Below are 12,349 nucleotides of genomic sequence, written 5' to 3'. Positions count from 1 at the left end.
GAAAGTTTCAAGGTACAAGCACCCTCGCACACTGTTGGTGGGACTGCAAATTGGTATACTTTTTGCAGGGAAGATGGACAGACTTTGTTGATCCTGCATTGCCACTTCTGAGAGTTTCTCCGAAAGAAAAAAGTGTGGCTGTGCGCTTGTGCATGCATGTGTGTGAATGCAGAAGTTGCAGTGAGCTGAGATTGCGCCACTGTACTCCAGCCTGGGCAACAGAGCAAGACTCCATCTCAGAAAACAAACAAACAAAAGATAAAGTGGAACATCGTTTACAAAATAATTGGAGGCTTCTTAGTAAATATTTTTATGATTGTGATCTTTTTGGAATTATAATTTCTCTTTAAGATTTCATAACTGGCACACATGAATCACTTCAAAGAATGAAATCCAGAACTTGAGTTCAGTATTCAACGAAAGCAACATAGTGATGTCAAATCTGTTCGTTCATTTGGGCAACACGGGCAAGACGGGAATGATTCAAAACCTAACAGCTAAGGTGGCTTAAATACAAGTAAATATTACAGAGGCAGAGGTCATGAAGATTCAGATTCAAGGCAGACAAGTGGCAGAAATGTGGCAGACAGATGGAAAAAGAACTAACATGCATTGATTTTTCAACATAAACCAGGCATGATGGTAACGTCTTTTCAGACAGCTCTTATTTCTCTTAATCCTTCCAACACCCTCTGACAGTCATTTATACTGATATTTATAGAAGAGGAATTGAAGCTCAGAGAACCTACGTGGCTTTCTCAAGGGTTACTCAGTTAATAAAAGTTAGGGTTAAAGCAGCAAAAAGTATATTCTTTGAACTGCGCCATGCTACAGACCAGGGTGAAGACCCAAGTGAGAATAATCTGTCTTATAATAGGGAGAGAACCTGTCTTTTCAGTAAGTTTCTGAAACTCTTTCTCTGAGAGTAGGAAGTAAGAACTGGTGTCCTAATATGGGATTAAGTTTAGTCCAGCAGTTTCTGTAAGCATCATTTTAGGACCACATCTGTAAATATTGCCTGGATCCTATTAAAATGCAGGTTTAAGAGTTTTAACAAACATCATACATGAATTTTAAGCACAGTAACACTTCAGAAATACTGATTTAAAGACTCAAAGTTAGTTGTAATCGTATAAACCTTGATACCTAGCATATCCAGAGGAAACTGGTATTTAAAATTCAGAGGAAAGCTATCCAGTTTTGCAGTTTCTAAATATGATTAAAAATAATCATGAAATGAGGAGAGCAGAATTAATTCCATACTTCGTGACAAATTAAGTCAGAGCAGAAAAAAAGAAATGCATACTAGAAATCAATTTCAAGGATTATCAAATAACAAATGACAGAATCACTAAACACTAATAACAGAAGTGTCAGTTACAGTAAAACATGTGAAAAGCATCTGAATGGCAAACTATCATATGTTGATGGTTCTCATGGGTTTTCAGACCTTTGAGGTAAGATGGGTTGTAAGTAGTTGGAAGAGTATTTTCTAAAGCAGCTGTTCACCTAGTATTTTCAGACATATTAGAAAAAGGGCTCAGGTAATTAAAGTTCCACCTTTAATTTAATTGCCAATTACTCTAAGTGAATCTGGTAGATGCTGTATAGGAAAGCCGAGGAGTCCAAGGGCCCCAAAAACTTAGTTATCAATTGGGAATTGTACATACAAATTGTCTATGGGGGAAAAGTGAGATTCTTTCTAGAGCAATCACGTTTCGTACCTATGATGGACTCTACCAATGTCAAGAAGGAAAAAATGTTATTCAGGAAACAAATTTCCTTTCCTTCATTCCACATGCCTTTCAGAAATACGATTTTATTTCTTATTTTTTTGTTTTTGCATTTCAAACACTACATCCACAATAATTTCCCAACTCACCTCAAATAATATCATGTTACAACTTCCAGGCATGGTATTCAAACATAAAGGGATTTGTCACACATGAACACATGCGTTAAGTTCTAAAGTGACTCAGGAAAATTTAGTTAACATTTATTTTGTTTTATATAATCTCCTAGCGCTATTCAAATTATTTATATCAGTCATCTGCTTTAATTCCCATCACAGTTCTCTCAGGTACGTTATCAATATACGCATTTTATAAATAAGCCCAAGACTCAGAAAAGAGGAAAGCTGCCCAAGTCACAGAGTCTGTAAGTAGTGGAGCCAGGATTTCATCCCAGGAAATCTGACTGTAGAGCCCAAACCTTAACCACAATCCCATGCTAACAGCAATGACAAACACAAATGTGAATATATGTGGTATCCAAATCAGCACAAATGTCTCTAATATGGGGTACTTAATGCTTTTAAGAAAATAAATGCAAAGTGTTAAAAATATGCCTACTATACATATTTTAAATAAAGGAGCTTTACACAGTTGAGTATGCATTTAATTTTGATTCTGTGTAGCTCAATTTCTAATATCTATGACTTTAATAATGAGAATCAAAGTTCATACTGACAAAGCTGCATCTCTGAAAGATTCTGAGGTTTCTTTACAAAAATGAAAAAAAATTAAAATGTCAGTATAGCCTGATTGTTATGTACTTTAATTATTTGAAAATTAACAATTTGTTAATAGTTTTAGAATAAGATAAACTAGGATCAAATCCAAGCTTAGTCACTAACTATTGCTGTGATCTTGGCCAAGAACTCATTGTTAGAACTCATTGTTGTAATCCTGTATGTTAAGAAGGTAGACTAATTATTACCCCAAATGCTCTTCCTGGTCAGGCTACCTCAGAATCCTGTAGGAGGCTTGCTAAAACTTCACATTTGTAGGACTTAGAACAAAATATGTTGAATCACAATCTCTGATGGTAGAGATTCACATTTTAAATAAGTCCTCCAGGTGAACATGTGAGCATTGAATTTTGAAAACTAATGGACTAGATAACTGAAATATTTCCAAGATACAGTTTTCCAATTAAAATAAATTACAGCTTATTTTTTCAAATTTTAAAGAAAAGAGCTAAAAATTATATCAAAAATATCATGAACTCTAAATAATACTCTATATGTTATTTTCTTCCCAACAGAGAAATTTTACTCATTGCCATTCTTTTTGCCTGTATTTATATTTTTCAGATTTTTAAAATGTATTATAAGTACATAATAGTTGTATATTTTTCTGAAGTAACTGTGAATTTCTTTAATATACAGGTCTCACTCTATTGCCCAGGCTGGAGTGAAGTGGTACGATTACAGCTTACTGCAGCCTTGACCTCCCAGGCTCCAGTTATCCTCCTATCTCTCAGCCTTCTAAGTAGCTAGCACTACAGGCACACACTACCATGCTTGGATATTTTTCTTTTCTTTTTTTTTATTTATTTTCTAAAAACAGGGTTTTGCCATGTTGCACAGGCTGGACTTCTGGTGTTTTCGGAAAGGGACACAATGTGTAATGATTAAATCCAGGTAACTGGGGTACCATCTCTATTAGGCTGTTCTTAAATTGCTATAGTGAAACATCTGAGACTGGATAATTTATAAAGAAATAGGATTAATAGCCTCACAGTTCTGCAGGTTTTACAGGAAGCCTGGTGCCAATATCTGCTTGGCTTCCATAAGGCCTCAGGAAGCTTAAAATTATAACAGAAGGTGAAGGGAGAGCAGGCACATCATATGGTGAAAGCAGGAGTAAGAGAGAGTGAGGGGGGTAAGTGCCACACATTTTTAAATGACAAGATCTCACAAGAACTTACTATCATGAAGACAGCATCAAACCATGGGGGATTTGCCCCAGTGATCCAAACACCTTCCACCAGGCCCCATCTCTAGCACTGGGGATTAGAATTCAACATGAGATTTCGGTGGTGACAAATATTGAAGCTATATCATTCTGCCCCTGGCCACTTCCAAATCTTAAGTCCTTCTTGCATAGCAAAATATAATTATAGCTTCCCAACGGTCCCCTAAAGTCTTATTCCAGTGTTAACTCAAAAATCCAAAGTCCAAAGTCTCATCTGGGACAAGGCAAGTCCCTCCTACCTATGAGCCTGTAAAATCAAAAACAAGTTATTCACTTCCAAGATTCAATGGGGTTATAGGCAATGGGTGAATATTACTATTCCAAAAGGGAGAAATCAGCCTAAAGAAAGGGGTTATAGACTAGGAGCAAGTTTGGAACCCAGTAGGGCAATCATTAAATCTGAAAACTCTAAAATGATCTCCCTTGACTTCATATCCTGTATCCAGGGCACATTGGTGCAAGAGATGGGCCCCTGTGGCCTTGAGAAGCTTCACCCCTGTGTCTTTTCCACACTGAGATTGCAAGTTGCTGATTGCTCTACCATTCTGGGGTCTGAAAAGTAGGGGTTTAGTTCCCACTGCTCCACTAGGCACTGCCCTAGGTGGAATTCTGTGTGGTGACTCCAACCCCACATTTCCCCTTCACATTGCTCTAGTAGAGGTTCTCTGTGAGGGCTCCACCCCTGCAGCAGGCTTCTGCCTGGGCACCCAGGCTTTCTCATACATCAAATGAAGTCTAGTCAGAGCCTTCACTTTTGCACTCTGCATGCCTGCAGGCTGAACACCACACGGAAGTTGCCAAGGCTTATGGCTTGCATTCTCCAAAGTGGCAACTCAAGCTGTACCTGGGCCCCTCTGAACAACAGCTAGAGATGGAGTGGCCAGATGTGGGGAGCAGTGTTCTGAGACTGTGCAGGGCAGCAGGCCCTAGGCCATGAAACCAGCCTTCTCTCATAGGCCTGTGGGCCTGTGATGGGAGGGGCCACTGAAAAGTTCTCTGAAATGCCTTCAAGGCATTCCCCCACCACTGTCCTGCTCTTGTCTTGGCTATTAGTACTTGGTTCCCTTATAGTTATGCAAATATCTCTAGCAAGTGGTTGCTCCACAGCCTCCTTGAATTTTTCTCCCAAAAAAGAAAAAGCTTTCTTTTTCCTCAGAGTCATATGTCCAGGCTGCAAAATTTCCACGGTGTTTTACTCCACTTCCCTTTTAAATATAAATTCTAACTTTAGGTCATTTCTTTGCTGCCACATTTGAGCGTATGCTGATAGAAGTGGCCAGGCCATATCTTGGATGCTTTGCTGCTTTGAAATTTCTTCCATCAAATTTTCTAGGTCATCACTCTCAAGTTCAAATTTCCACAGGTCTGTGGGGCATGGACACAATGCAGCCAAGTTCTTTGCTAAGGTATAAACACGGGTGACCTTTGATAAAGCACCCAGTAAGTTACTCATTTCCATCTGAGATCTGAAGAACCTGGATTTCACTGTCCATATTCCTATCAGCATTTTGATTACAACCATTTAACCAGTCTGTGAGAAATTGCAAACTTTCCTTCACCTTTTTCTGAGCCTTCCAGACTTCCAGCCTCTGCCCATTACCCAGTTCCAAAGCTGCATCCACATTTTCAGATATCTTTTGAGCAATGCCTCACTCCTTGGTACCAGTTTTCTGTGTTAGACCACTTTTTCATTGCTATTAAGAAATTCCAGAGACTGAGCGATTTATAAAGAAAAGACGTTTAACTGGTCTACAGTTCTGCAGACTTTACATGAAGCTTGGTGCTGATATCTGCTTGATTTCTGAGGAGGCCTCAGGAAGTTTACAATCATGGCAGAAGGCAAATGGGGAAAAGGCACATCATGTGGCAAAAGAAGGAGCAAAAGAGACAGAGTGAAGGAAAGGTGCCGCTCATTTCTGAATGACCAGATTTCACGAGAACTCACTGACTCACTATTATGAAGATAGCACCAAGCCATGAGGGATCTGCCTCCATTACCCAAACACCTCCCACCAAGCCCTACCTCCAGCACTGAAATTTATAATTAAACAAGAGATTTGAATAGGGACAAATATCCAAAGTGTATCACAATCATCTTAAGCATTTATCATTTTTTTTTTGTATCAGGGATATTGCAATTTCATTTTTTTAGTTATTTTAAAATACACAATAAAGTATTGCTAACTATAACCATCCTATTGCACTACTGAATAGTATATCTTATTCATTCAAACTACGTTTTTGTATCCATTACCCATCCCCATGTTTTCCTCATCCCCCTATTATCCTTCCCAGCCTCTGGTAACCATCATTCTACTTTCTATCTCCATGAGTTCTATTATTCTTTTGTTTTAGCTCCCATATGTGCATTAGAACCTGTGATATCTACCTTTTTGTGCCTGGATCATTTCACTTATAATGCTCTGCAGTTCCATCCATGTTGTTGCAAATGACAAGAACTTCTTTTTTATGGCTAAATAATACTCCATTGTGTATATGTACCACGTTTTCTTTACCCACATTTATTTTGAGTTGTTGGACAATTAAATTGATTTCATATCTTGGCTATAATAATAATAATGCAATAAACATGAAAATGCAGATATCTCCTCAGTATATCAATTCCCTTACTTTTGAGCAAACACCCAGCTGTGGAATTTCTTGACTATTTTTTCATTCTATTTTTAGCTTTTTGAGAAAACTCCATAGCATTCTTCATAGTGGCTGTACTACCTAAACTCCCACCAACAGTGTGTAAGATTCCTCTTTATCCACATCCTTTCCAGCATTCATTATTGCCTGTTTTTTAGATAAAAACCATTTTAAGTTTTGATTTCCATTTCTCTGATGATTAATGTTATTGAACATTTTTCAGTATACCCGTTGGCTGTTTGTCTTTTGGGAAATGTCTATTAAGATCTTTGGCCATATTAATTTTTTTAAGCTTTCTATTTTTAGAGACAGGATCTTACTCAGGTTGCAGTGCAGTGATATCATTGTATCTCACTGTAACCTTGAACTCCTGGGCTCAAGTGATCCTCTCACCCCAGCCTCCCTAGTAGCTGGGACTACACGGACACACCATCAAGCCCAGCTAATTTGCTTTATTTTTTAGAGATGGGGTCTTGTTATGCTTCCCAGGATGGAGGCCAATTTTTTCATTGAATTACATTTTTCCTATAGAGTTGTTTGAGCTCTTATATTCTTATAGCCTATATATTCCTTGTCAGATGGGTAGTTTTCAAATATTTTCTCACTCTCTCTGGGTTGTCTCTTCACTTTGTTCATAGTTCCCTTTGCTGTGCAGAAACCTTTTGGCTTAACGTGGTCTCATTGGCCCCTTTTTGCTTTGGTTGAGTATACATTAGAGGTCTAACTCATTAAATCTTTGCCCAGAACAATGTCCTAGAGTTTCCCTAAGGTTTTCTTCTAGTAGTGTCATAGTTTCAGGTCTTAGATTTAAGTCTTTAATCCATTTTGATATGATTTTTGTATATGGCAAGAGATAGGAGTCTGGTTTCATTCTTCTGAAAATGGATACCCAATTTTTCCATTTATTGAAGAAGCTATTCTTTCCCTAATGTATGTTCTTGACATCTTTGTCAAAAATGAGTTGCCTGTAAATATGCAAATTTATTTCTGAGTTTTCTACTCTATTCCATAAGTCTATGTATCTGTTTTTATGCCAGCATCATGTTGATTTTGTTACAATAGCTTTGTAGCATAATTTTAAGTTGAATAATGTGGTTCCTCTGGTTTTGTTCTTTTTGCTTAGCATGGCTTTGGGTGTTTAGGGTCTTTTGTGGTCCCATATCAATTTTAACATTATTTTGTCTATGTCTGTGAAGAATGTAATTTGTGTTTTGATAGTAATTGCAATGAATCTGCAGATTGCTTTGAGCTATAAGAATATTTTAACGATATTGAGTCTTCCAATCCATGACATGAAATATCTTTCCATTTTTTTGTGTCCTCTTCAATTTCTTTCATCAGTGTTTTGTAGTTTCATTGTAGGGATCTTTCACATCTTTGGTTTAGTTTATTTCTAGGTATTCTATTTTGTTTGTAGCAAATATGAATGGAATTACTTTGTTGGTTTCTTTTTCAGGTTGTTCACTCTTGTCATATAGAAATGCTACTGATTTTTGTATGTTGATTTTGTATCCTGAAACTTTACCAAATGTATAAGTTTTAATTGTATTCTGGTAGAGTCTTTAGGTTTTTTAAACATAAAATATGTATGCAAATAAGATAATTTGACCTCCTTTCCAATCTGGATGCCTTTATTTTTTTCCTTCTAATTGCTCTTGCTAGGAAATCCAGTACTATGTTGAACCAAAGTGGTGAAAGTGGGTATCCTTAGCTTGTTCCAAATCTTAAATATTTCATAGAGAAAAACTCTATAAAATATGATATACTAGCTGTGGGTTTTTTATATATGGCTTTTATTGCATTCCTTCTATACCCAGTTTATTGAGGGTTTTTTTTTTTTCATAAAGCTATGTGGAATTGTATCAAATGCTTTGTTTTTAACATCAGTTGTAATAATAATAGGTTTTTTCTTTATTCTTTTGATATAAATATATCACATTTACTGATTTGCATAAGTTTAACCATCTTTGCATCTCTGGGATTAATCCCACTTGATCATCATGAATGATCTTTTTAATGTGTTGTTGAAATCAGTTTACTAGTGCTTTGTGAAGTTTTGCATCTATATTCATAAAAGATACTGGCCTGTGGTTTTCTTTTTACCTTGTGTTTTTATCTGGTTTTGGTACCAGGTTAATGTTGGCCATGTGGATTGAGTTTGGAAGTATTTCTTCAGCCTTGATTTTCCGAAATAGTTTGAGTAGGATTGGTATTAGTTCTATTTCAAATGTTTGGTAGAATTCAGCAGTGAAACCATCAGGTCCTGGACTTTTCTTTGACAGCAGACATTTTATTTTTGCTTCACTGTCATCGTTTTTGGTCTAGTCACATGGTGGATTTTTTTCATGGTTTAATCTTGATAGGTTTTATATGTCTAGAAATGTATCCATTTCTTCTAGGTTTCCTGATTTATTGTCATAGAGTTGCTCATAATAACCTCTAACAATTTTTTGAATTTCTGTGGTATCAGTTGTAACCTCTCCTTTTTATCTCTGATTTTATTTATTTTGATCTTTTCTTCAGTTAATCTGGCTAAAGTTTTGTAGATGTTGTTTATCTTTTCTAAAAACCAACTTTTCATTTACTGATATTTTGTATTTTTTTGGTTTGTAATTTTTTGGTTTCAATTTCATTTATTTTTGCTCTAATCTTTATTATTTCCTTCTATTTTGAGGGTGTTTGAGTTGCTCTTGCTTTTCTAGTTCTTTAAGATGCATCTTTGGGTGTTTATTTTAAAATTTTCTACTATTTTGATGTAGGTGTTAGTTGCTATTTACTTCCCTAGTAGGACTTTTTTTTTTTTTTTTTTTCTCTATTACATCGGTTTTAGTATGTTGTGTTTCCATTTTCATTTGTTTCATGAAATTTTAAAATTTTCTTAATTTCTTCATTGAACTGATGGTCATTCAGGAGCATGTTATTTAGTTTCCATGTGTTCGTGTTATTTCCAAAGTTCCTCTTGTTATAAATATTTCATTTTATACCATGTGGCCTGAAAAGATAATGTGATTTCAAATTGTTTGAGACTGATTTTGTGGCCGACTATATGGTTTATTCTAAAAAATGTTTCATGTGCTATAGAGAAGAGTGTATGCAGATATTTGATGAAATTCTTTGCAAACATTTATTAGGCCTATGTGTTCTATAGTGCAGAGTGAGTCTGGTGTTTCTCTTTTGATTTTCTGTCTGGATAATTGGTCCAAAGTTGAAAGTGGGGTTTGAAGTTCCTGGCTGTTACTGTATTGGTGTCTACCTTCTCTTTAGCTCTAATAATATTTGCTTTATATATCTGGATGCTCCAGTGTTGGGTGCATACATATTTACTGCTGTTTTATCCTCTTGCTGCATTGATCCTTTTAATATTATACAATGACCTTTTTTTTTTTTTACAGTTTTTGTCTTGAAATCTATTTTATCTAATGTAAGTATAGCCACTCCTCATTTTAGTTTTTTTTTTTTACAGTTTTTATCTTGAAATCTATTTTGTCTAATGTAAGTACAGCTACTCCTACTCATTTTGTTTTCCATTTACATGAAACATCTTTACAGTCCCTTTCTTTTCAGTCTGTGTGTGTCTTTATAACCGAAGTTAGTTTCTTGTATGCAGCTTATAGTTGGGTTTTATTTTTTAATCCATTCAGCCTTACTATATGTTTTGGAGTCCATTTTCATCCAGTGTTATTATTGATAAGGAAGGACTTACTGCCACCATTTTTTTATTTGTGTTCTGGTTGTTTTGTTGATCCTCTTTTTCTTCTTTTCTGTTTTCCACTGCATAAAGGTGTTTTTCTCTGGTATTTTAAAAAGTTTCTTGTTTTTTATTTTCTGTGTGCCTGTTATAGGATTTTTTTGTGGCTGCTATGAGTCTTGCAAGTAAAATCTTAACACTACCTATGTTAAACTGATGACAAGTTAACTTTGATTACAAAGAAAAGACAAAAAGGCAAACTAGCAAAGAGAACACTAAGAAAATTTTACTTTATATATTATTGCAAAATTATAAAACAAGAAGGAAATTTGAAAGTTGTTTGACCTTTTAATTAAGACTACTTTTATAGGATTTTAAGTACTACATTTGGAAGATGATTTTCTCCGTTATTCTCTTTCTCCAATAATTCAGTTGACTCCAAAAATGATCATCAGCAGATGCCCAGATAGTTTACAATCCCATATAAATACTAAATTCTGCTATTACAAGCTTAAGGGGATATTGCTTAAAAATTGCTCTATGTAAAAAAGTAATTTATTCTTACTGTAATTTATCCACTACAATTAAAAAGTAAACTTAAAACACTGGAGCACCACAAGGTTTCTAGGTCGTGCCTAAATCAATTACAAGGAAAAAAATTCTAAGATTCTGTGTTGTCTCACAGAAGTAATTCTTTCACTGTTTGGACTCTAACAACATAGGACGAATTACATTAGCTGAATATAAGCCAGAATGAAGTGAATTTCCATATATCATGTAGAAATAAAATTTCTAACAAAACTGCCTCAATATAGTTAACAGTTGATATATAAATAGTGCTCAAAAAATGTTTGCTTAAATAATTAACTTAAATTTCTTAGACTTACAACTTAACAAGTAAGCAAATGGAACTCAGTTAAAAAATGGACAAGGAACATGAATAGACATTTTTCCAAAGAAGATACACAAGCACATGAAAAGATGTTCAACATCACTGGTCAGTAAGGAAATACAAATCAAAGCTACACTTGACACTACCTCACACCAATTAGAATAGCTACCATCAAAAACGCAGAAAATAACAAGTGTTGGTGAGAATGTGGAGAAACTGGAACCCTTATGCACTGTCGGTAAGAATGTAAAATTATGCAGCCACCAATGGTAAATGGTATTACAGTTGCTCAGAAAATTAGGAGTATAAATACTACCTAATCTAGAAATTTCATTTCTGGATATGTCTGCAAAACAATTAAAGGACTCAAATTGACATTTGCACACCTATGTTCATAGCAACATTATTCACAATAGCCAAACCTAGAAGCAACCTAAGTGGCTATTAAAAGCTGAATGGATAATGGGCTTGGTGGTGCACGGCTGTGGTCCCAGCTACTCAGGAGGCTGAGGTGGGAGAATCACTTGAACACAGGAGGCAGAGGTTGCAGTAAGCCAAAATCATGCCACTGCACTCAAGCCTGGGTGACAGAGTGAGACTCTGTCTCAAAAGTTAAAAAAAAAAAAAAACTGAATGAATAAGCAAAATGTGCTATAGCCATACAATGGAATATTCAAATTTCACATTTAAAAAGGAAGAGAATTCTGATACATGCTACAACATAAATGAAACTTGAAGACATCATGTTATGTGAAATAAAGTAGTCACAAAAGACAAATACTGTGTAATTCTACTCATGTGAGGTACATAGGTAAATTCATAAAGACATAGTAAAATGATGGTTGCCAGGGGCTGGGGAGTCGAAGAGAATAGAAAGTTATTGTTTAGTAGGTCCGGTTTCATTTTTTTTTTTTTTTTTTTTTTTGAGACGGAGTCTCGCTCTGTCGCCCAGGCTGGAGTGCAGTGGCCGGATCTCAGCTCACTGCAAGCTCCGCCTCCCGGGTTCACGCCATTCTCCTGCCTCAGCCTCCCGGGTAGCTGGGACCACAGGCGCCGCCACCGCGCCCGGCTAGTTTTTGTATTTTTAGTAGAGACGGGGTTTCACCGTGTTAGCCAGGATGGTCTCGATCTCCTGACCTCGTGATCCGCCCGCCTCGGCCTCCCAAAGTGCTGGGATTACAGGCTTGAGCCACCGCGCCCGGCCGGTCTGGTTTCATTTTTATAAAATGAAAATCATTGTGTGGATACATGGTAGATGGTGGTTATGGTAGCACAACAATGTGAATATGTTATGATTAATGGTGAAAATTAGAATTTTGCATCCTAAAGTTGACATATCAAACAAGGTGCCCTAGTTAT

Source organism: Rhinopithecus roxellana, chromosome 3 (assembly GCF_007565055.1).
Source record: "Rhinopithecus roxellana isolate Shanxi Qingling chromosome 3, ASM756505v1, whole genome shotgun sequence".
NCBI classification, from domain to species: domain Eukaryota; kingdom Metazoa; phylum Chordata; class Mammalia; order Primates; family Cercopithecidae; genus Rhinopithecus; species Rhinopithecus roxellana.
This window is presented reverse-complemented; position numbering follows the sequence as displayed.